The sequence below is a fragment of the Leucoraja erinacea genome, chromosome 9, assembly GCF_028641065.1.
Source record: "Leucoraja erinacea ecotype New England chromosome 9, Leri_hhj_1, whole genome shotgun sequence".
Taxonomy (NCBI): domain Eukaryota; kingdom Metazoa; phylum Chordata; class Chondrichthyes; order Rajiformes; family Rajidae; genus Leucoraja; species Leucoraja erinaceus.
In genome coordinates this window covers 40,072,227-40,096,467 of record NC_073385.1, presented here as the reverse complement: position 1 = coordinate 40,096,467, position 24,241 = coordinate 40,072,227, and the positions used below count along the sequence as shown (strand labels likewise).

Below are 24,241 nucleotides of genomic sequence, written 5' to 3'. Positions count from 1 at the left end.
CACGTCAAACTGAAAGTTGACCACGCATTTTTCAGTTTAGTTTAGAAATGCAGCGTGAAAACAGGCCCTTTGGCTCATTGAGTCCACGCCAACCAGTCTGTGAAGACCAGCGATCCCCATTCACTAGTTCTATCCTACACACTTGGGACACTTCACCCACATATCTGTACGTCTTTGGAATGTGGGAGGAAACTGGAGCACCCGTACAAAATCCACGCGGTCACAGGTAGAACGTACAAACTCCGTACGGATAGCACCCTCAGTTAGGATTGAACCCAGGTCTCTGGTGCTGCAAGGCAGTAGCTCTACCATTGCGCCACCGTGCTGCCGCATTTCTGTATGTGTTCATTTTTCATCTACAGTCTCAAACCTCTTCCTGCCTCTTTCAATCGCATGCATTAAAGAGGTTCCTGGGGAATGGGTGATATAGAGTATTTACTTCATCTTAGCTCATGGCTTTCCTGAGTGGGATAGTTGAAGACCAGAGGACGCACCCTCAGAATTAAAGGACAAGGAGATGAGGGGAAATTTATTTAGCCAGAGGCTGGTTAATCTGTGGAATTCAGTGCTACAGATGGCTTTGGAGGCCAAGTCATTGGGAATTTTTAAAGCTTGATTGACAGATTCTTGATTAGTATGGGTGTCAAGGGTTATGGGGTGAAGGCAGGAGAATGGAACTGAGAGGGGAGGATAGATCAGCCATGATTGAATGGCGGAATAGACTCAATTGGCCAAATGGCCTAATTCTGTTCCCATTATTTATGAATTTATAATAATGTTCAACCTTCCGTAGTAGTCTCACTCTCAGAAGTTTCCATTATAAGTATTGTAAGAGCAGGCCAATCAAAAGAGAATTTTACTGAGCTAAGAATCAACTTCAAGTTGGAGGTCACTCTCGGATATTGCCGGAAGTACATGGCAGTCTCAACATAAGTCAAGTAATTTTACAATCATAGACTCCACTGTGGAGTGGCAATTATTTTCTCACAGAAAGTCATCCCCCAGTCGGGACTTTATATGGGCACATTGACATGAGATGGGTGACATTAGCAACCTATCACGATGCAGGCTGTGCAGAAAGTGCCACACTAGGGTGAATCACCCCTGCTGTAAAGGATGTCATGTCAGCAAAACGAGAACACATTTGCACCTTGATCGTGCCTTGAGAATAGTTTATAACAAACCAAAATTAAATAATATATAAACAGAGAACTGAAACGCTTACCTACTGAGTTAATCCTCCCAATACCTCTCCCTATTTAATAAATACAAATTTCATGGTAAATTTGATGAGAGTACAGTATTTTTTCTTAAAAAAAGAAAAAAAAACAGAAGAGCGTGCAACCTTGCGCAAGTTCTCATTTGGTTAAACATGTTTGCTTATTGGCTCTAAGTGCTTTGATCCCCCTCTTTTCCATCGGTTTTGTTCTTGATACATAACCTCATTTTGAATTTAGAAGATTGAGGGGGGATCTTATAGAAACTTACAAAATTCTTAAGGGGTTGGACAGGCTAGATGCAGGAAGATTGTTCCCGATGTTGGGGAAGTCCAGAGCAAGGGGTCACAGTTTAAGGATAAGGGTGAAATCTTTTAGGGCCGAGATGAGAAAAACATTTTTCACACAGAGAGTGGTGAATCTGTGGAATTCTCTGCCACAGAAGATGGTTGAGGCCAGTTCATTGGCTATATTTAAGAGGGAGTTAGACGTGGCCCTTGTGGCTAAAGGTATGGAGAGAATGCAGGTACAGGATACTGAGTTGGATGATCAGCCATGATCATATTGAATGGCAGTGCAGGCTCGAAGGGCCGAATGGCCTACTCCTGCACCTATTTTCTATGTTTCTATGAAAATAACTACACGAGCAGACATTCGGTTCATGCAGCTTACTGTACATAACACCATGGATGGAGACAGAATATTATTTTTTTAAAGTACTAGAAATACACATTTATTCCTTTCATATTTTATCCCACAAAACAACTGCGGCATGGTGACGCAGCGGTAGAGTTGCTGCCTTACAGCGCCAGAGACCCGGGTTCGATCCTGACTATGTGTGCTGGCTGTATGGAGTTTGTCCATTCTCCCTGTGACCACGTGTGCTTTCTCTGGGAGCTTCAGTTTCCTCCCACCCCAAAGATGTGCGGATTTGTAGGTTAATAGGCTTGGTAAAATTGTAATTGTCCCTAGTGTGTAGGATAGTGTTAGTGTAAGGGGTAATCGCTGGTCTGCACGTATTCGATGGGCTGAAGGGCCTGTGACCGTGCTGTATCTCTAAACTAAACTAAACAAGACAATAAATTAGGCCTCTTCAAATTTGGGGGAATATCTCCCATCATGATTAAAGCCATTGTATATAAAATTTCTATTTACCCCGTATCTGCACATTGTAGATAGTTTGATTGTAATCATGTATTAGCTTTCTGCAGGATAGCACACAAGAAAACAATTGTTTCACTGTTCATTGGTACATGTGACAATGTAAACTAAACTAAACTATTTGCCATTCAATCACAGCCAACACAATAACAAAATGAACAAATCTTCAATCTGATTAAAATATACTATTAACATTCAGTAAAGAATGGTAATCTCAGGATCTGTCAGCTACAAACAACCATTTTTATATTCAGAATATGGAGTGCAGTTTGAAGAGTTGAATGAATGGTGTGTAATTCATATACACGTATGTAGTACTGTCCACAAATAAGAAGTGAATGATGAAGGGTCTCGACCCAAAACATCACCTATTCCTTTTCTACAGCGATGGGGCCTGACCCCCTGAGTTACTCCAGCATTTTGTGCCTGGAGTAACTCCAACTAATGCACTGACTTGCATATGCTGGAAGTTTTAAAGGAATATTGTCTTCATGGAAAATGCTCTTCAATCTTTGGACAATTTGTAAGTCAGTTCACATGACGTTGCAGTTCAGTAAGATTAATCTGATTGCATTCAGTTTATAAAGTGAAACAAATATTTTCAAATGGACATTTTTATTAATACTGTGTGATTTAAAAAAAAGATAAAGATATTGATATTTCAAATGTGGGAGATAACCGTGCACCATGCTTCTAATCATCTCAGATTTAACAACCTCTAGCTACTTAAGGGACTGACGTTTAGGGGTAACATGAGGGGGAACTTCTTTACTCAGAGAGTGGTAGCTGTGTGGAATGAGCTTCCAGTGAAGGTGGTGGAGGCAGGTTCGTTGGTATCATTTAAAAATAAATTGGATAGTTATATGGATGGGAAAGGAATGGAGGGTTATGGTCTGAGCGCAGGTATATGGGACTAGGGGAGATTATGTGTTCGGCACGGACTAGAAGGGTCGAGATGGCCTGTTTCCGTGCTGTAATTGTTATATGGTTATATTATACTGATATTTCCCAGGCAATAGCAATAAATAGATTTCAAAATGGACAATAAGGTTCAGTCACTTCATGATTCCAGCACAATTTTAATATTACAAATATAATTTATTACCTCACTCCACACTTTGCAGTTGAACTTCATGGCATTATCTGAAACTTTTGTTATAGAATACAGTGCTGTTGATATCCAAGCTTCATTGAGATCTTTTGCAGAAACCTATCTGGCCACCAGATGGTGACAATACAACAGTAGGAACATTTGAATGAATGAATCTCTTTATTGTCATTGCACATGGTACAACAAAATTTAAAAGTCAATCCTATCCTATCATTTCCTATCTCCCCCCCATCCTCCTGTATTCTAAGGAATAAAGTCCTAGCCTGCCTAACCTAACCTCTCCTCTCCACACTTTTTCTGGTTTAACAAAATCATTCCATGACCCAAGTGAAAATTTTCCCAAAAGCAAAGTTGATCAGCTCACACTATAGTTTCTGGTAAAACATATTTAGCTGCACAAATAAACATATATCAACAAGATCTGTCCTGGACCCGGCACTCATAAAGAAAGGCCATCAATGATTTTACTTCCTTAGAAAATTGAGGAGAATTTGGTATGTAGACAAATACTCTCTTGAACTTCTACAGGTGTACAGTAGGGAGCATATTAGGTAGCTTTATAGCCTGGTTCGGCAAATCAAACACCCAGAAATGAAGGGGGTGCAAAAACATTTGCAAAAAAGGCATTTGGACAGGGGCATGGATAGGAAAGGTTTAAAGGGATATGGGCCAAACATAGGCAAGTGGGACTAGTGTAGATGGAGGCATCTTGGTTGGGGTAGGCAAGTTGGGCCGAAGGGCCTGTCTCCATGCTGTATGACTCTGAATCTAACTGGATGCACTTCCAGTCCCTCAGCTACAAACCTGGCACATTTTGCACAGTTTCTGTTCACCTGAATGAGGTGAATGATCTACATTTAAAAGATAATTCAATCATTTATATTTATTTCTGTTCTTTACTTAATTTCAATGTATATTTATGCTTTGATTAATTAGCATCAGGTTTGTGTGCTAAACATATTAATATTATTTTTTTTAAGAGTGTTTGTTTCCAGACGTTTAAAAATGAATCTGATGAGTGGAGATAGATGGAAATAGTGAAAATACATCTGACAGCTTGACCTGTCAGAAGAGCTTCAGGCTGTCATGTAATGGGACATGTTATAGAGTAAAATTAATTCAGCCATAGGGCCACTGCAGATAGAGGCTGCAGAGCACAGGCCCAGGTCATTGGATCTACTCCAATTAATACCATTGACAAAAAGCTTGCTCAGAGGTAGGTTTTAGGAATATCTTTAAGGAAGAAACAGGAAGAGGCAGGATAATTGAGAGAATTGCAGAGCATAGTTTAGTTTATTTAACTTTAGCTTAGTTTATTGTCATGTGCACTGAGGTGCAGTGAAAAGCTTTTTTGTTGTGTGATGACCAGTCAGCGTCACCAATCCATGTTCTCCAGAGATGCTGCCTGACCCGCTGTGTTACTCCAGTACTTTGTGTCCTTTAATGAACGCATTGCTGGAGCGGGCCATGGCATCTGCACAAATCCAAGGAAACCATTAAGACATTTTAGTTTAGTTTATTATTGTCACGTATACTGAGGTACAGTGAAAAGCTATTTTTGTTGCATGCTATTCAGACAGCGGAAAGACTATACATAATTACAATCAAGCCATCTACAGTGTACAGATACAGAATAAAGGGTATAATGTTTAGTGCAGGATAAAGTCCAGTAAAGTCCGATTAAAGATAGTCCAAGGGTCTCCAGTGAGGTAGATGGTAGGTGAAGACAGCTCTCTAGTTGGTAAAAGGATAGTTCAGTTGCCTAATAACAACTGAGAAGAAACTGTCCCCGAATCTGGAGGTGTGCGTTTTCACACTTCTGTACCTCTTGCCTGATAGGCAGCTGAAAACAGAGCAAACACATAGCAAATAAACTATGAAATATTTGTATAACTACATTACAATATACCCCTTTGATAATTGCCAACAAATTATGGACAATAGTAATTACAGTATTCGCAGCAGATATCCTTATTTTAAGTTTAGTTTATTGTCAGGTGTACGGAGGTACAGTGAAAAGCTTTTGTTACGGGCTAACCAGTCAGCGGAAAGACAATACATGATTACAATCGAGCCATCCACAGTGTACAGATACAGAATACAGGAAATAAAGTTTAGTGCAAGATAAAGTCCAATAAAGCCCAATCAAATATAGTCTGTCTTCATTATAATTAGATATTTACTCTGAAAGTATTAGATTGCATAGGGAATTAAAAGGCTGGTATTCTGAAGATAGATACAAAATGCTGGAGTATTTAGTTTTGTGGAAGAATGGATCACAGTTTGCAATAATCATTGGGCAAATATAGGGGCTACATATGTAGCACAGGGATTTAGTGTCCTGAGAGAATGAAATGCCATTTTAAATTGGTCGCTGCTTGTGGACAGAACACTGTTGTGCATAAAGAGCGTAACAAGGATTTGAATGAAGTTCTTCTGCACATCTGACAAGCCTGTGCAGAACACACAAGGCACACTGCAGTGAAGTCAGCACGGAACGCAATCTTGGAGTTGATACAATCATGAATCATGAATATACAGCAATGAATCAGCCTGAATCTCAACTCAGCAAATGCTCTCAGGGCAAAAGGCCAAGAAAATATCTATGTACTGAAAAAAGGTAACCACGAGAAGCCTTACATCCCACGGTTAGGTTCCATTTCATAGTCACAGTTATAACTTGTTGCTTTCCAAGAAAACAGCTTGTTAATTCAATTTCCAGGCTCAGATTTGTGGCTTAATAAACGTACAAAATTCTTAAGGGGTTGTACAGGCTAGATGCAGGAAGATTGTTCCTGATATTGGGGAAGTCCAGAACAAAGGGTCACAGTTTAAGGATAAGGGGGAATTCTTTTAGGACCGAGATGAGAAAAACATTTTTCACACAGAGAGTGGTGAATCTGTGGAATTCTCTGCCACAGAAAGTAGTTGAGGCCAGTTCATTGGCTATATTTAAGAGGGAGTTAGATGTGGCCCTTGTGGCTAAAGGGATCAGGGGGTATGGAGAGAAGACAGGTACAGGATACTGAGTTGGATGAGCAGCCATGATCATATTGAATGGCGGTGCAGTCACAAAGGGACGAATGGCCTACTCCTGCACCTATTTTCTATGTTTCTTTGTTTCAATGTTTATTCATACAACCTGGACCATTTGTTTGTTTAGGTTAGTTTAGTTTAGTTTAGTTTAGTTTAGTTTAGTTTAGTTTAGTTTAGTTTAGTTTAGTTTAGTTTAGTTTAGTTTAGAAGTCCGGAAACAGGCCCTACGTCTCACAGGATCAGCACCGTCCAGCATTATCCTCCACACTTGGGACAATTTACAATTATTACCGAAGCCAATTAACCTACAAACCTATAAGTCTTTGGTGTGCTGACCGTGATGCATGGAAACAGCATGGAAACAGGCCCTTCAGCCCAACTTATCCAAGCCAACGATGTCACATAGCCCAGCTAGTCCCACTTGTCTGCCATTGGATCATAACCCTTCAAACCTTTCCTGTCCATGTACCTGTCCAAGTGTCTTTTAAATGTTGTAATTATACCCACCTCTGCCACTTGGCTGGTTAGCTTGTTCTATATATGCACAACCATCTGAGTAAACAAATTGCTCCCCTATTAAATCTTCCCCCTCTCATTTTTAAATGCAAGGCTCCAGCTTCAGGAACAGTTTCTTTCTCGGCCCGGATCACCTTCATCCTAGGTTTTGGAAGGAAGTGGGTTTGAAAACAGTCAATACACTGATTGCCAAGTGGCTGAATTCCATGGATTCTAGAACAGTTCCCGCAGATTGGAAGGTGGAAAGGAAGAAAAAACACTGGAAGCAGGAAACTATAGACCACTTCACCTAACACCAGCCGTCAGGACAATGCTGGAATCTCTTATTAAGTGTCAGGAAATTGGAAAATGATAATCAGACTGGGCAGAGGCAACATGAATTTATGAAAGGTAAATCATGTATGACACATGTATAGGAGTTCTTTGTCGTCATGATGAACAAAAGGTCCGGGCAAACCAGTTGATGTGGTGTCTTTGGGCTTTCAGAAGGCATTTACTCAGCCATTTGGACAGGCACATAGACAAGAAAGGTTTAGAGGGATGTGGGCCAAACGTGGGCAGATGTTCTGGTGTGGATGGGGCAGCTTAGTTGGCAAGGGTAAATTGGGCCCAAGGGACAGTTTCCGTGCTGTATGTCTATGACTCTATGGCGGCACTGTGGCACAGTGGTAGAGTTGCTGCCTCACAGCGCCAGAGACCCGGGTTCGATCCTGACTATGGGTGCTGTGTATACAGTTTGTACATTCTCCCCGTGACCGCGTGGATTTTCTCCGAATACTCTGGTTTCTTCCCACACTCCAAAGACGTGCACGTTTGTAGGTTAAATGGCCCTCTGTAAATTAACCCTAGTGTGTTGGATACAATTAGTATATGAGTGCGATCGCTGGTCAGCGTGGACTCGGTGTGCCGAAGGGCCTGTTTCCACGTTGTATCTCTAAACTAAAAAAAAGACTGTTGTTAAGCAATATTTAAGAACATCTTTTTGGATATGACGATTCTAGATCCAATCTTTTCCTGTGAAACAGCTTCACTGTTGATCAATGGTGCATTTTTGCTGCATATATTTGTTTGTTTCCTTTCAGGGCACTCCTAAATCAGCTGTTGATGAATCATCTGCAACCTTTTGTAGAAACAAGGAACTGCAGATGCTGGTTTATGAGAAGGACAAACACAAAATGCGGGAATAACTCAGTAGGTCAGGCAGCATCTCTAGAGAACATGGATAGGTGATATTTAAGGTAAGGGCCTTGACTTGAAATGTCACCTATCCATGTATTAAGAAGGAACTGCAGATGCTGGTTTATACCAAAGATAGACACGAAGCGCTGGAGTGACTCAAGGGGTCAGGCAGCATCATTGGAGAACATGGAGAGGTGACATTAAGGTATGGGTCCCGACCCAAAACATCACCTATCCATGTTCTCCAGAGATGTTACCTAACCCACCGAGTACTCCAGCACTTTGTCTTTTTTTTACCAGAATGTTATATCGTGTTTTCCACACCAGTATTTCCAGACTCAGATGCACAGATCCACAATTTGTTTGTATAGGAAGGAACTGCAGATGTTGCTTTAAACCAAAGATAGACAGAAAAAAGCAGGAGTAACTCAGTGGGTCAGACAGCATTTCTGCAGAAAAGGAATAGGTGGCGTTTCGGGTCGAAACCCTTCTTCAAGTCCGAAGAAGGGTCTCAACCTGAAACTTCACCTATTTGGGTTTTTTTTTCCAGAGATGCTGCCTGACCCCCTGAATACTCCAGCTTTTTGTGTCAACAATCTGTTTATTTATCCAGCTGACTGAATGGTACAAAGCGTATATTTGGTACTTAGAACACGGTGAACCAGCAATAGATTGGAGGCAGCTTTGGCTAAATCATATACTTACGTCCAACAACATAGTTCCATCTCAATCGAACAATGGTGCAACATTTACAATAATAAAACGCCTACCAACCTCAGGCATGTGGAAAAGCCCGAAATACTGGAATGGGTATCAACGAAACTAAAAGGGCAGACCAAGCCTAACATCAACCTCTTACTGACGACTGATCAGTCATTGTCACCTTTCAAAGGTTCCTAGGATCAGTACAGTGTAGAAACAAGAATTGACTTGTCCTCGTAAGTCAGATAGGTACATATTTTATTATTCATTTAGTGAAATAAAGCAAATATTAGACTAATGTTTATTTGCAGCATTTTATATTCTATTACATTTCAAGAACCAGAGGACATAGGTGTACGGGAGAAAGATCCAATAGTGACTTGAGGGGCAACAGTTTCGCACAGAAGGTGGTAGTAGGTATATGGAATGAGCTGCCAGAGGAGGTAGTTGGGGCAGATACCGTATTATCACAACGTTTAAGAAAGATATGGACAGGCACATGGATAGGCCAGGTTTTGAGCCAAACACAGGCAGGTGGGCCTAGTATAGACGGGGCATGTTGGTTGGTATCGTAGAGTTGGGCCGAAGGGCCTGTTTCCACACTGTACGACTCATACAAACTCAATATAAAGGTATGGCTGGTGACAACTATTTCCTGAATTCTAGTTTATGATATTTTAATGGAAATTTGAATGGGATAAGACAATGAAATACTGAGGAGGAGGAGGTACTGAGGAACAACGATGAATGAGATGAATGGGTCGATAGAAGTTGGACTGAGGTATAGCCTCCAATACCTTCAAGGTCTGCGGCAGGAGGTGCCCCCAAGACACATAGACGGTCAGGTGAAGAGAGGGACGTTGGTTCACGAGCCGAGCCGGTCGAGGGCGACGGAGGTAGCTCTGAAGCGGCCTGGGGCTTACCTGGATTGGTGGCAGCTCCAGTACAGCCAACACATGGACCAGACTTTGGATGTTTGTAAATGGCGCTAAAATATGGCAATCATGCATGTCTGAGCAATGCAAAAAGAATTGCACCGTTCAGTGTACACGGGACAATAAAGAACCATTGCGGGTCAGGTGAATGATGCAAAGGTCCTTGTCTCAATTCATCCCGAGCAGTTGCCTGACAGAGGATTAGATGATTTGCAGGATGTTCCCAGGGATATGCTTGGAGATGGACATCAAGTGCTACTGGATTACCATCAACTTGATGAAAGAACCTCTTTGGTCTGCCCCAAACCTGTTGATCTCCCAGTTTTAGGTAATGTTGCCAACTGGCCCTCTCCAGACTGCTGGAGTACATGCTGAGGGACACTCTGAAGCTCGGTGCAGCCAAAGGGAAGGTTATATGAGGGAGGACCACAGTCGAGGGTCCTTCCACTGCTGGACATTGAGGGGCAGAGTCCTGTGGGGACATCCTTGGCTTCTAGACATCTCTTACTTAGGTTTGCATTAATTTTATTTCTTATTAAATACAAATTGTATATAGGGTAAAAGTGGCAACTTCTTTCTTTTCACTACATCTGGTAAACTGGCATAGTGCACCACCTGTTCTCTGTGGAACCCATTCAATTATAATTCTATTGAAACGAGTGTAATAAAAATAGTGCAGATTTTATAATTGAACGGGACATTGCAGCAAATTACTGCCAGATGAAGAAGATAAACATTTATTACATGATCTATTAAAATAATATTCAACATTTGGCATCTGTGATGAACCCCATTCTGCTTCCAGAACATATGTTGTTGGTAATAGTTTCATTCTGTTATACTCTATTGTTTCACGGCTAAGATCATATTTTAGTTAAAAGGCAATAAAGAATTGTCAAAGTAAGCAGATCTAAGATGAACAAATGCAACAGTATTTGGAATATGCTTTAATTGCAATTCAATTTACCATACCTGTGAGGATATTATTTCATTTGGTTTTATTTGAAGCTCTGGTTTAAGTTCCTATTTTAAGGGGCGGCACAGTGGCGCAGTGGTAGAGTTGCTGCCTTGCGGTGCCCGACATCTGGGTTTGATCCTGGCCATGGGTGCTGTCTGTATGGTGTTTGTACATTCTCCCTCCGACCAACTGGGTTTTCTCTGGGTGCTCCAGTTTCCTCCCACACTCCAAACAGGTACAGGTTTGTGGGTTAATTGGTTTTGGTAAAATTGTAAATCGTCCCTAGTATGTAGGATAGTGCGAGTGTACGGGGGTCACTGGTCGGCAGAAGGGCCTAGTTCCCTGCAGTATCACTAAAGTGTAAAGACTGGTAATCTGGCATAGCGCACCACCTGTAACTGTATTGAATGTATGTATAGCCTCGGAGAATGTTGGATGGAGTTTTGTATGGATCTTGTATTGTATATATTTATTTCTCGAATAAAGTATATTTTGAAGTGTGCTAGTGTTGTTAAATGCGGTTGTTATATTATTTTTACTATGTGCTATAGATGTCTTGGACTCATTTTAAATTATGGTACCAGTGTATTCTAATCATTACAAATTGTAATAAGATAGCAATGTAATAAGATATGCGTAAGAAAGACCAGCAGATGCTGGAAAAATCGAAGGTAGACAAAAATGCTGGAGAAACTCAGCGGATGAGATAGCATTTATGGAGCGAAGGAATAGGTGACATTTCGGGTCAAGACCCTTCTTCAGACTGACGTGGATATGGGGGGGGAGTGGGGGGGGGGAAGAAGAACGGAAGAGGCAGAGACAGTAGGCTGTGGGAGAGGTGGGAAGGGGAGGGGAAGGAGGGAGAAAGCAAGGACTACCTGAAATTGGAGAAGTCAATGTTCATACTGCTGGGGTGTAAACTACCCAAGCGAAATATAAGGTGCTGCTCCCTCAATTCGCGATGGGTCTCACTCTGGCCATGGAGGAGGCCCAGGACAGAAAGGTCGGATTCTGAATGGGAGGGGGAGATGAAGTGCTGAGCCACCGGGAGATCAGGTTGGTTAGTGCGAACTTTGGATGCCCGAGCGTTGTTCAACACCCAGCGGAGCGAGCTGTCCATCGGGGAATGTTGCTGACTGGCCCGCTGCAGACTGCAGGAGTACGTGCTGGGGGAACACACTGAAGCTCAGTGCAGCCAACGCCAAGGCTCGGTGGGGGAGGACCACAGTCTAGGGTCCTTCCACTGCTGGACATGGGGGCAGGGTGTGGTGTAGACGCCCCTCAAAATAAGGGAAGGGATTCCATGCCAGGAGGCCACATGAGTGGCAAGGATGTGGGGTAAAAAATTGTTATTTGGGGAAACTGTATTGAATGTATGTATCGCCTCCGAGAATGTCGGATGGAGTTTTGTATGGATCTTGTATTGTATATATTTATTTCTTCAATAAAGAATATTTTGAATTTTTTTTTTAAATAGTGCGAACTGAGTGGAGGTGTTGATAGGTGTGTTACATGAGGAAACAACAGACATAATTCATTCAACTATTTGGAGGTATGAAAACTGGTTTTGCCTATGAAGGCCAGACATGAATACAATTAAACCCAACATCATTAGAAATATAAAGAAACTATTAAATGAAGGATTTTAAGCAATTATCAAATAGCTTTCAATGACTGTAAAGGTCTTGGTCAATGAAGAGATTGAGTCTGAAGAAGGGTCCCAACCCGAATCGTCCTTTTTCTCCAGAGATGTTGCATGACCCGCTGAGTACTCCAGTACCTTGTGACTATCTTTGGTATAAACCAGCATCTGCAGTTCTTTATTGCTTTGCATCTTAAAGTTATATTGCTATGTTTTTTTTCCGTTTTATTTTCAACGATCTACCGAGTGGTTAATATTCCTGGTTCCTCAAAAAGTCCTATGTTTAAAGATTGCTTTCATTGAGCCTATTATTAGGTATTTCAGACACTTTATTTTTATTAATTACAAATATACTTCTATTTCTATAACAGTGTCGGATTAGATTAGTAATTTTACTGAACAACTGTGGTGGCATATTTAGACCACGCAGCCATACAATGAAACATTTGTTTTGTAATATTATTAGCTGAAATTTATTGTATCTCAAAATATTTTGCTTATACAAATTTATACCCTCTGTTAAATATTTCCCAATAAACAGCCCTCCTACCCTCAAACCATGATAATAAAACATCAGATTCGTCATGGGCAGAGCTGAGAAGTACATTCTGGAAAGTACAGATTTCATGCTAAGTTCTATTTTAATCATGAAAGACAAGTCTCATTACGTTTTGTGTAGGTAGGGACTGCAGATGCTGGTTTAAACCAAAGATAGACACAAAAAGCTGGAGTAACTCAGTGACACAGACAGCATCTCTGGAGAGAAGGAATGGCTGATGTTTGTGGTCGAGACCCTTCTTCAGACAGAAGAAGGGTCTCGACCCTGAAACGTCACCCATTCCTTCTCTCCGGAGATGCTCTCATTAAGTTTTTCAGACTGGCTTTTATAATTTTGCCTCATGATACTTAAATGAGAAACAATGTTGCCTATAACGTAATGTGCAGGAGGGGAAAATCTTCCATATGAAATAATAGGAAAGAGCAAGCCAGGGATCAGAGAAATGTTCTAACAGCTCAGGGAAGAAAGAGGAACTGCATAATAATACACAAAGTGCTGGATGTTATTTCAGGTCGGGACGCTTCAGGAAGAAGGTGGACTTCTATCCCCTCTCAAAGCAGAAGTTAGAGTTGATTAATTGGACAAGAGCATTGCGAATGGATAAGCAGGGAAAGGAGGGATGTGGATCACGTATAGGCAGAGGAGATGAGTTATTCTTGATGTCCAAGTGGGCTTGTTCCTTTTACTGTGATTTTCTATGTTCTATTTTCTATGTTAATGGCGCTTTATTCATTTTGCTTTAGTTTTTAGAGATACAAGAATGGAAACAGGCCCTTTGGCCCAACAAACAATTGCCCATTCACACTAGTTCCATGTTATCCCAATGTTGCATCCTACACACGAGGAGCAATTTGCAGAGGCCAATAAACCTACAAACCTGTATATCTTTGTGTTAAAGAAGGAATTGCAGATGCTGGAAAATCGAAGGTACACAAAAATGCTGGAGAACATCAGCGGGTGCAGCAGCATCTATGGAGCGAAGGAGATAGGCAACGTTTCGGGCCGGAACGGCCCGAAACGTTGCCTATCTCCTTCGCTCCATAGATGCTGCTGCACCCGCTGAGTTTCTCTAGCATTTTTGTGTACCTCTGTATATCTTTGTAGTGTGGGAGGAAAGCAGAGCACCAAGTGAAAACCACGTGGTCACAGGGAGAACATACAAACACTGCACAGACAGCACCCAAGGTCAGGATCGAACCCGGGTCTTGGGCTCTCTACCCACTGCACCACTGTGTACCGCCATAACCACTGCGAAGAGATGTTGTGGATGCATATGAGGTGCCTATGACAGGTTAGGATCTATCATTAATAGTCACAAAGGGCTGAAGTGAATTAACAGATCAGGCAACATCTCTGGAGAACACGGATAGGTGATATTTTTGGTTCTATCATTCTTTGATTAATTCAGCAGGGCTGAAGGAGAGCAAAGGGAAATAGCAGCAACCGTGTTGTGACAGTAAGGAATTCAATCCTTTGGATTATGACTGAAATGTGGTGTTTGCTGTCAGTGGCGGACTGGCCAGGATGTCAGCTTGCCCGATGGCAAGTGGGGCCCTGATGAAGTGATAGCAAGTGATGGCAAGTGGGCCCCTGTTAAATGATAGCATTGTAGTTGTGGGTGGGCCCCATTTGTCTCCTGGCAACCAATATTTTTAGACCCAGTCCACCACTGTTTGCAGTGGCCAGAAACCAGCCTGAATGTTGTATTTCTAGTTGACTGAATGCCAGTTAGAGGAGTTGAGGAATTGTTTTCCATGTGGGAGTGCTTACTGTAGGTAGAAACTGATCTGACAACTTCACACTAAGTTCAAGGAACTAAAAGGAAGTGGGTGAGAGAGGTCAGTGATGGTATTTTGGGTGATACAACCGGGCCATATGTTAGCGAAGAGACAAGGAGATCCTTTGCATAGATAAGGGCATGGTCAATGCATTTCTTCCGGGAAATCAAGGTTTCACACCGACCGGAGACCCGGGTTTGATCCCGACTAAGTAGCAATGTTACAACATTTTTAGATTTAAAAAATCAAGTCTTTAATTTATCCCATCAGATAAAGCATAAAAAGAAGTTTAATTTGACACCTAATTCACTTTCATATCTTCAGTATTAAAAAAGTTATGGCCCTTTTTAATACTCGGAAATTGGCATCCTGTTCTCTATTGCTTTTTCATTGACTTTACACAAAAGCTGTGATCGAGGACATTTAAAAGCCGATAACTTTCTTAAAATTTAAGAGAACTGAAAGAAATTTTCAGTTATTACAGATTGAAGCATTCTGAAACAAATATGAAACAATCTTACTTAGATGACAAAATTAAAGCATATAATTAGTTAGTTACCTAATTGTAGCTAATTACAAAATTCAATTACTAGATCTAAACATCTATTCATTTCTTAAGAATAGATTAACACTTTTAAATAGCCTAAGTGTCCAAATAACATTCACACAAGAATTCAGAATATAACCTAATTTTTTAATCTCATTGTCATGGGTTTATAGGCCAAATGGAAGGGATTTAATGTTTAATACCTGTAATACCTTTAAATGGCCATTTAAATCAGCTTGCAAGTGGGATTTTCTGGAACGGGACCATTTGGAACCTTTAGGATGCGGTGAATATAGTCCCCCATATCGGCAGCAAATACACTGCCGGTTCTTCGGGGGGGAAAATCACCGCTTCGCAACTTAAAATGTGAATTAAATGCATCTTAAGAAACACTTTTATACATAAAAATAAACTACTTTCTTTTACCTGGTCCTCCATAAAATCTGTTCCCGTTGTCGGCATTGGCGGCTTCAGAAGCTGATTTTAAAATCATTCCAGCGATTAACTTGTCGGGTGAATTTTTTTTAAAGAGACACAGAACGGCAGTAGGAACGATTCTTTAGCAAAATCTTAAATCTTGCACTCCAACAAAATATAATTCGGGACCAGGTCGGGAAAAAGCCCTGTTTTAACCCCCCCCCCCCTCAAATGCACCAAACTGCACACGGCCAGTGGCAGAATTTTTTTAACATACTGAGAAAGATACACAGAAAGACGTGCGGGTTTGTAGGTTAATTGGCTTCTGTAAATTGTACCTGATATGGAGGATAGATCTAGTGTAGGGGTGATCACTGGTTGGCATAGACTTGGTGAGCCGAAGGGCCTGAATCTCTAAAATAACCTAAAACTATATCACTATCTCTATTGGACTGCCTCCAACGTTATTGCATATGGAGGTGAGGAGACCACTGTACTCCACATGTGGCCTCACTAACCTTCTGCATTTACAGGAACCAGAGGACATAGGTGGTGAAACCTTTTTACACAAAGGGTGGTGTGTATTTGGAGTGAGCTCCCAAGGGAAGTAGTTAAAGCAGGTACTATCACAGCATTTAAGAAACATTTAGACAGGTACATGGATAGGAAAGGTTAGAGGGATAGGGAGCAAACACAGGCACTGGAACTAGTGTAGATGGCGCATGTTGGTTGGCGTGGGCAAATCACTCTAAAGCCTCCCTATTCTCACCCTCCAACTTCTTTAGAATGAAGGCCAAAGTACAATCTTTATGTAATAAGAGAACATTTTTGAGATGTCGTAGAACACCTGATTGCAGCAAATTGTAATACGTATCAGTGAAGGCTTAAATCTGAATTTAATGTCTAATCCAAACACTGGGAGATATACAAAAATATCAGGATGGTAGTCAGGAAGGATGAAGTGCATTAGGGGAGTGCAAGTATTAATTCATATGTGTAGGAATGAATTGCAGATGTTGGTTTACACTGAAGATAGACACGAAATGCAGGTCTCTGGCACTGTGAGGCACTGGTTCCCCAGTAAAGCAATAGCATCATTTTAAACCCTGCCCACTGTACACCACCTAGTCTGGTGTTGCAATCATTCCACCATGAACATCTGTACCTTCAGTTAACAAGCTTCTATGTTGCACCATTACTTCCATAAACCTATTTTCTTCCAGTTCTATTCTTTGGACACAGCCAAAGACACACAAGATGATTTATCCAAATACCATCTTGTGGTTCGACACAATTTCTGTCTGGTGACACTTCCATGAAATCACATGTGGACATTTAGTACATGAATCATGCTGAATTTGAAGCTGTGTCAACTGGTCAGGTCTCCAGGCGAGATTCAACCGCACGCATACAGCAGGCCCGCTGCGGAGCCGGGAACCAGAGAGGGAAGCTGCCGAGCCCCTGAAGGCCGGGAATCGGAGAGGAGGATGGAGGGAGACGGCAGTGGACAAAAGGCTCGATAAGAAGAACCGAGGGCGGGTGGGGGAGGTCATACCTTCTGCGTCCTCAAGGTCAGCTGCGGGGAACAAGCAAGGGCAGAAGAAGGCCGTGCAAGGAGAGGGCATCGGGTTTGTGGGATGTCCGGAATGGCGGCGACTGCTGCAACAGGCCTTTGTTGCCTGCCGCAGCTGGGACTGTAAAATGGCGCCAAAATGGAGACTCTTGCACATGGACTCAGTGGGGCGTTCTGTACATTGTGTATTAACCGGGGATCGTGCTTATGTATGGAGGCAGTATTGCTGAGCCATATGTAAAGAAAGTATTTCACTGTACCTTGGTATGTGATAATAAAGAAGCCATTGAAACCACTGAGGGCTGGTTTGGGTGTGGTGTGAGTTAGGATAACAGCATTCGGCAGCATTGGGATTCAGTGCATTGTGTTTTCCAACAAAATTTTACAGAACATCCTTTTCTTTTTTTGTTACAAGTTTAATGTAATATTTGAAAATCAAAACAAGTTGTTCACATTGCAACAATCACGTTACTTTGTTTCCGCAAGACTCCCCAGGAGATGAGTCCATGTTTCAGGAGGGATGGACCACAACTACAGTATGTGAACCACAGCAGCCAATATTTCGAAGATAGACACAAAATGCTGGAGTAATTCAGCAAGCTTGGAGAGAAGGAATGGGTGATGTTTCGGGTCGAGACCCTTCTTCAGACTGATGTCAGGGGAGTGGGCGACACCGAGATAAAATGTACTCGGAGACAGTAAGATTGGTAGGAGAACTGGGAAGGGGGAAGAGGATGGAGAGAAAGGGAAAGCAAGGGCTACTTGAAGTTAGAGAAGTCAATGTTCATACCGCTGGGGTGTAAACTTCCCAAGCAAAATATGAGGTACTGTTCCTCCAATTTGCGCTGGGCCTCACTCTGACAATGGAGGAGGCCCAGGACAGAAAGATCAGTGTGGGAATGGGAGGGGGAGTTAAAGTGCTGAGCAACCGTGCAGGCATTATTTAAATCCCTCGTGCTGACAAAGACAACTCCTCAGTTCAATACCAGTTTTTGCACTAGCATTGGGCATATTAATTTTAGTTTAGAGTTTAGTTCATGAGCTTAGAGCTTAGAGCATGGAAACAGGCCCTTCAGCCCACAGAGTCCATACTGACCACAGATCACCTGTTCACATTAGTTCGATGTTATCACACTTTCTCACCCACTCCCTACGCACTAGGGGTAAATTACAGGGGCCAATTAATGTACAAGCCTGCACATCATTGGGATGTGGGAGGAATCCGGAGCTCTAGGAGAAAACCCCACGAGGTCACAGGGAGAACGTGCAAACTCCACACAGACAGCACCTGAGGTCAGGATGAAACCCGGGTAGAAGAAGACAGGAGAATGGGGTTGAGAGGGAAAAATAGATCAGCCATAATCTAATGGTGGTGTGGACTCGATGAGCCAAATGGTCTAATTCTGCTCCTGTGTCTGTTGATCTTATGATAAATGAACATATATGTTTTTTTTACATGTTCAGCCACTCACTACATCAGTCACCTGACCAACATTTCAACAAAATTAGCTTTTTATGTATATTTGAAATAGCTGGGAATTTAAAAATGTATGAATCAGCTCAGCTGGATCACACTCTCAACATGGTCACTTCAGAAAGACAAGCTTTGGAAGATGCACAGGAATGCTGTAACAGGAATAAGTGGGATTGGAATGGTTAGCATTTTCCCCATGGAACAGCGAAAGTCCAGAGGTGCTGTAACACAAATTTCCAAGGAGGAGTTTGCGAAAGCAAAGGAAACATTTCAAAAGCTAGAATTCTGAATTCAAAGGCTTAAAACCACTGTTAAAATATTCAGAGTGGAGTATTTTCACACGGGAGGGATGTTGGGATACGTCGCACCCAGTTGTTTAGCTGGTTGGCGTGGACTCAGTGGGCCGAAGGGCCTGTTTCCACCTGTGTCTCTAACGTCTAAAGTTTCAGGTAGGACTGCTCTGACTGTTTGTAGGTGTGGTTGGGGTGGGAGTGGGGGAGGGAAGGAAAGCTGGGAGAGAGGAGGGGCAGAACAACTGTGGCATGTGATAAGTGAACACAAGTGATGGGAGGGGGGTGATGGGCAGATGGGCAGAGATGAAAAAATAGAAAGCGTGAGATAAGAGAATCGAAGAGTTCAGAAGATTGGCTGGTTTGTGACCAAGATGGAGTCGAGAGTGCATGTATATTTTGTGCTTCCATTAAACCTACCAGCTTCATTGAAGTATTTATTGCGTTGCTGTGTAACATGCAATGAAACACATTTTGTTTTGGATACGAAAGAAGGGCATCCAACAAACCTAATAAGTAAGGGTTCAGTTTAGTTTCGAGATACAGCGTGAAAACAGGCCCTGTGGCCCACCAAGTCCGTGCCGACCAGCAATCCCCATACACTATACTATCCTACACACTAGGGACAATTTACAATCTTTACCAAAGCCAAATAAACCTATATGCCTTTGGAATGTGGGAGGAAACCAGAGCACCCGGAGAAAACCCACATGGTCACAGGGAGAACGTACAAACTCCATACAGACAGCGCCTGTGGTCAGGATCAAAACTAGGTCTCAAGGGGTAATGGGGAGAAGGCTGGGAATGAAATGGAGAGGAAATAATAGATCAGCCATGATTGAATGTCAGAGTAGACTCGATGGGCTGAATAGCCTAATTCTGATCCAATGGCTAATGAACCCGGAATATCTGCAATTGCGGCGCATCCAAACGCTGCCTGAGTATATTCCATCAATCGTTTTAGAAGGAATTTGACAGTTATCAGGGTTAAGGAATATCCAGGGCCTTGAACAATAAATATCTGTACGAATGCACTTTGAAAAAGCAGCAGTCTCAGGAACTAACTGTCACTTTAGACTTTAAAGATACAGCGTAGAATCAGGACCTTCAGCCCAACGCCTCTGCGCTGACCAGCGATCACCCCATACACTAGAACTATCCTACACACTAGGGACAATTTACAATTGTTTGGGTCCCTGGCACTGTAAAGCAGCAACTCTACCGCTGTGCCACTGTGCCCCCGCTAGCCTGTGTACACCTATAGCCGTTGTCTATGTTCGAGCTTTGCATGATTTGCAAAATACCATTCTCACTGGGGCAGTTCCTCTTTAGTCCAGCTACTGGGTTTCAGGAGCACGGAAACAAGTTTGCAAAGCAGAGAGAGGCATGAATGTGTTTATTGTGCAGACCATCTCTCCTCACCTCTTCCAAATGAAATCTAATCAGGCATCCTCTACAAATTTAGCAAGGGACCCTTTGTAGAATACATAAATATCCGGTCCAAGCATGCCAAGGCCTGCTGGATCTCGCAGTTGCTAACCATTTTAACTCCCCTTCCCATTCCCACACTAGTCTTTCTGTCCTGGGCCTCCTCCGTTGCCAGAGTGAGGCTGCACACTGGAGGAACAGCACCTCACATTCCGCTTGGGGGCTTTCAACCCAATGGTAGGAACATTGAATTGTCCATTTTTCCAGAACACTTTAACAAACCCTGCCCCCCCTCCCCTTTTCCCCACACCCCCATTTTTTCCCCACCCCCTCCCCTGTGCCCCACCTGATCTCGCACCAATTTCTCCCCTCCACCACTCCCCCGACATTCCTTCCTCTGACTTCACAATTTGCAACTCTTCAATCCTATCTCATACCCTTTGGCTCTAATCTCTGGACTTGGAGCTAACCAGAGAGGACACAAAGTGCTGGTGTAACTTAGTGGGTCAGGCAGCATTTTTGGAGAGCATGGACGGGTGACGTTTCGGGTTAAAAATACGTTCTTTCCAACCATCAAACCCCCATTGGACTGTGTACACCTATTACCTGTCATTCCTTGTCCTGCCCCTCTCCTCTCCCAGCCTTTTCCTTCTTCTCCCACCCACACAATCAATCTGAAGACACGTTTCAACCCAAAACCTCACCCATCCACGTTTGCCAGAGATACTGCCTGACCTGCTGAATTACTGCAACACTTTGTTTCATTTCAAATGATAGCTGGATACAGGTGAGTAGGTTGGTCAGCAGATGGGTGGACATAGATGTATACTCCTTTCTTTCTAGATAGCAAGCAAAAAAAAAAGCTTTACACCCGTGGGGGGTGGGAGGAGGGTAAGAAGTGGAGGCTAGAGAAGATTTAATCACCTCTGGGATCTGAGCTACACAACCTCTAACCTCATTGTTCCCCAGAGCCTACCTCCTCTCGAAAATCCACCAACAGAACTACCCTGGCAGACCCATTGTTTCTGCTTGCTCCCAATCTAAACTAAAGGGAGAAATGTAGACACAAGGAACTGCAGATACTGGTGTATACCAAAGATACACACACAATGCTGGAGTAACTCAGGGGGTCAGGCAGCATCTCTGGAGAACATGGATGGAGTCAGGTAAGGAGAGAAGATGCGTGAGTCCGGACCAGGTTTCTGGGCAGGATCCCGACCCGAAGCGTCACCTATCAATGTTGTCTTACCCACTGAGTAACTCCAGCACTTTGTGTTCTTTCACGTACATGTCTCCTGTGAGTGTGGTTCCCCAGGATCCAGCGGGGAGTGGATTAAGTATCCTCCGGATCAAGTGGTCCTAAACATTTCACAATGTCGATAACAAACTGTTGAACTGCTTAGAACCACTGCACCAGGGGGACGTGTGGCGGTGAGCCAGACTTCACCAGGGCATCTTGCCGTCTCTGCTCACGTCCCGTCAGCTGGCTGCTTCCTTCAAACTCAGTCGGGCCGAGCGAGCAGCTAGCAGAGAGAGAGAGGGGGGAATAACTTTAGCAGAGGTCAGAGAGAAACCACGCACATAGACACATATCTCCAGCAACCCTCTTCAAAGGGAGGCACAGTGGCGCGGCGCTAGAGCCGATGCCTCACAGCACCAGGGACCCGGGTTCGATCCTGGCCTTGGCTGCTGCCTCTGCCTCTGTCTGTGTCTGTGGAGTTTGCACGTTCTCCCTGTGCAGGGTTTTCTCCGGGTATTCCGGTTTCCGGGTTTGTAGGTTAATTGCCCCCTCTGTAAATTACCCTCCTGAGAGTCAGCTCAGACAGCTTCACCCACACCGACAAACATGCCCCATTTACACGAGTCCCACCTGCCTGCGTTTAGCCCATATCCCTCTAAACCCCTCCTGTCCACATACCTGTCCAATTCTTTCTTAAACGTTGGGATAGTACCTGCCTCGACTACCTCACCCAGCAGCTTGTTCCGTACACCCACCACCCTTTGTGTGGAAGAGGTTACCCCTCAGGTTCCCATTAAATCTCCCCCCCCCCCCCCCCCCCCCTCACATTGAACCTATGTCCTCTGATTCTAGAAAAAGTGGGATATCGTAGAACTAGTGTGAACGGTGTTCGGTATGGACTCGAGGGGCCGTAGGGCCTGTTGCCATGCTGTATCTCTACACTAAACTGCCCTGAGCTACTCCATCCCTGTCCGCTTTTCAATGCTGGACACGCTGAGAAAGTTGCCCGGGCATGCACACACTGCAGCAAGTGTAATCCAGAAAGCTGCAACACCCACTCACCTCTCAGCTGCTGCCTTCTCAGAGACAGAGACCGCGACTCCGTGCATGCATTTCTCTGTTGCAACCCGCTGCCCTCCTGCTCGGCGAGTCTGCTCGCTGCTCCGTTTTATAGCGCCGGCTTGGAGCCGCAGAGCTCGTTGGAATGAAGTCCTCTCCTGACTGACCAGTTCTTCCAGCTTGCATCACCCCTTGTCAATCGGGAAAGGGTGTGTGTGTGTGTGTGTGTGTGAGGCGGGGTGAGTGTTTGTGCAGGGAAGGCGTCTAACCCCATGTGTGTCGGGGTAAAACGCCCAGAAACATCCCACTTCAAATCTGGTTCTGGTAACGCGCAGTCAGCGCAGGGTGTTCTGGAAACACTCCACCCATTGAACAAGTGGAGTCAGGGCGAAGGCAGAGTCTTGACACGCACACTATCACATAGTCAGGGGGGCTTTTCTACCTCCAAACGAAACACGAAGTGCTGGAATAACAGTGAGCGACTGCCGTCTGGCGAAGGAATGGGCAGGGAAGGTTTAGGGTTGGGACCCACAATCTCCTCAAAGTAAAACACAAAGTGCTGGAATAACTCAGCAGGGCAGGCAACGTCGGGTTGGGACCCTTCTTCAGACTGATTGAGGGGGGGTGGCAATTCGCAACTCGCATTTCACAATTCACAACTTCAATCCCTTTGTCTCATACTTTTCTTTCCATCTCTGGCCTATCACCCCCCCCCCCCCCCCCCAACTCTGCTCCTGTGTTCACCTGCCAAGCTTGGCCCTGCCCCTCCTCACTTCCAACTATATTCCGGCCCCCATCCCCCATCCCATCCCACTACCTACAATCAGTCTGAAGAAGGGTCCATGCGGAAACATCACCTATCCATGTTCACCAGAGATGCTGCCTGACCTGCAGAGCTACTCCAGCACTGTGTCCTTTTATTTGGTGAACCAGCATCTGCAGTTCCTTGTTTATACAAATAGCTTCCCAATTAAATATTAGATTTCAGTGGCTTACATGGAAAGAAACCAAGATCCCTTTGATCATTAACATTTCCCAATCGCTTTCCATTTGGGAAAATACTCACCATTTCTGTTTTTTGTACCAGTTTATTTTTTAGTTCAGTTTCGTTTAGTTAACGTCGTTTTTCTATATTTTATTCCATCTGTCTTTAATATCCATTCAACGTGTCCATAAGCCCATGAACCGTTTTGCACCCTCATCACTATTCCCACTTCGGTATGTGTCATCAGCAAATATGGACAAGTTCCATTTGGCCCCTCAGTAAAATTGATTTTGCTTGTGAATAGTTGGACCCAAACCCCAGGCTCTGTAAAACTTTGCGGGATACACCTCTTTGTTTTCTAAGAGTTAAATGTGTAATTGTCATATGTACTGAAAATAGAATAATGAAATTCTTATTTGCTGCATCTTATCAGG

General features: G+C 43.4%; 1 long non-coding RNA gene across 1 annotated transcript; it reads right to left on the bottom strand.

The window, feature by feature from the left end:
- Nucleotides 1–4,989: 4,989 nt before the first annotated feature.
- Nucleotides 4,990–23,379, bottom strand: LOC129700280 (uncharacterized). The gene is made up of 2 exons (XR_008724027.1): nt 22,826–23,379; nt 4,990–5,332 (listed from the first exon to the last, which is right to left on the bottom strand). It is a non-coding gene; the product is annotated as an uncharacterized LOC129700280 (long non-coding RNA).
- Nucleotides 23,380–24,241: the final 862 nt, after the last annotated feature.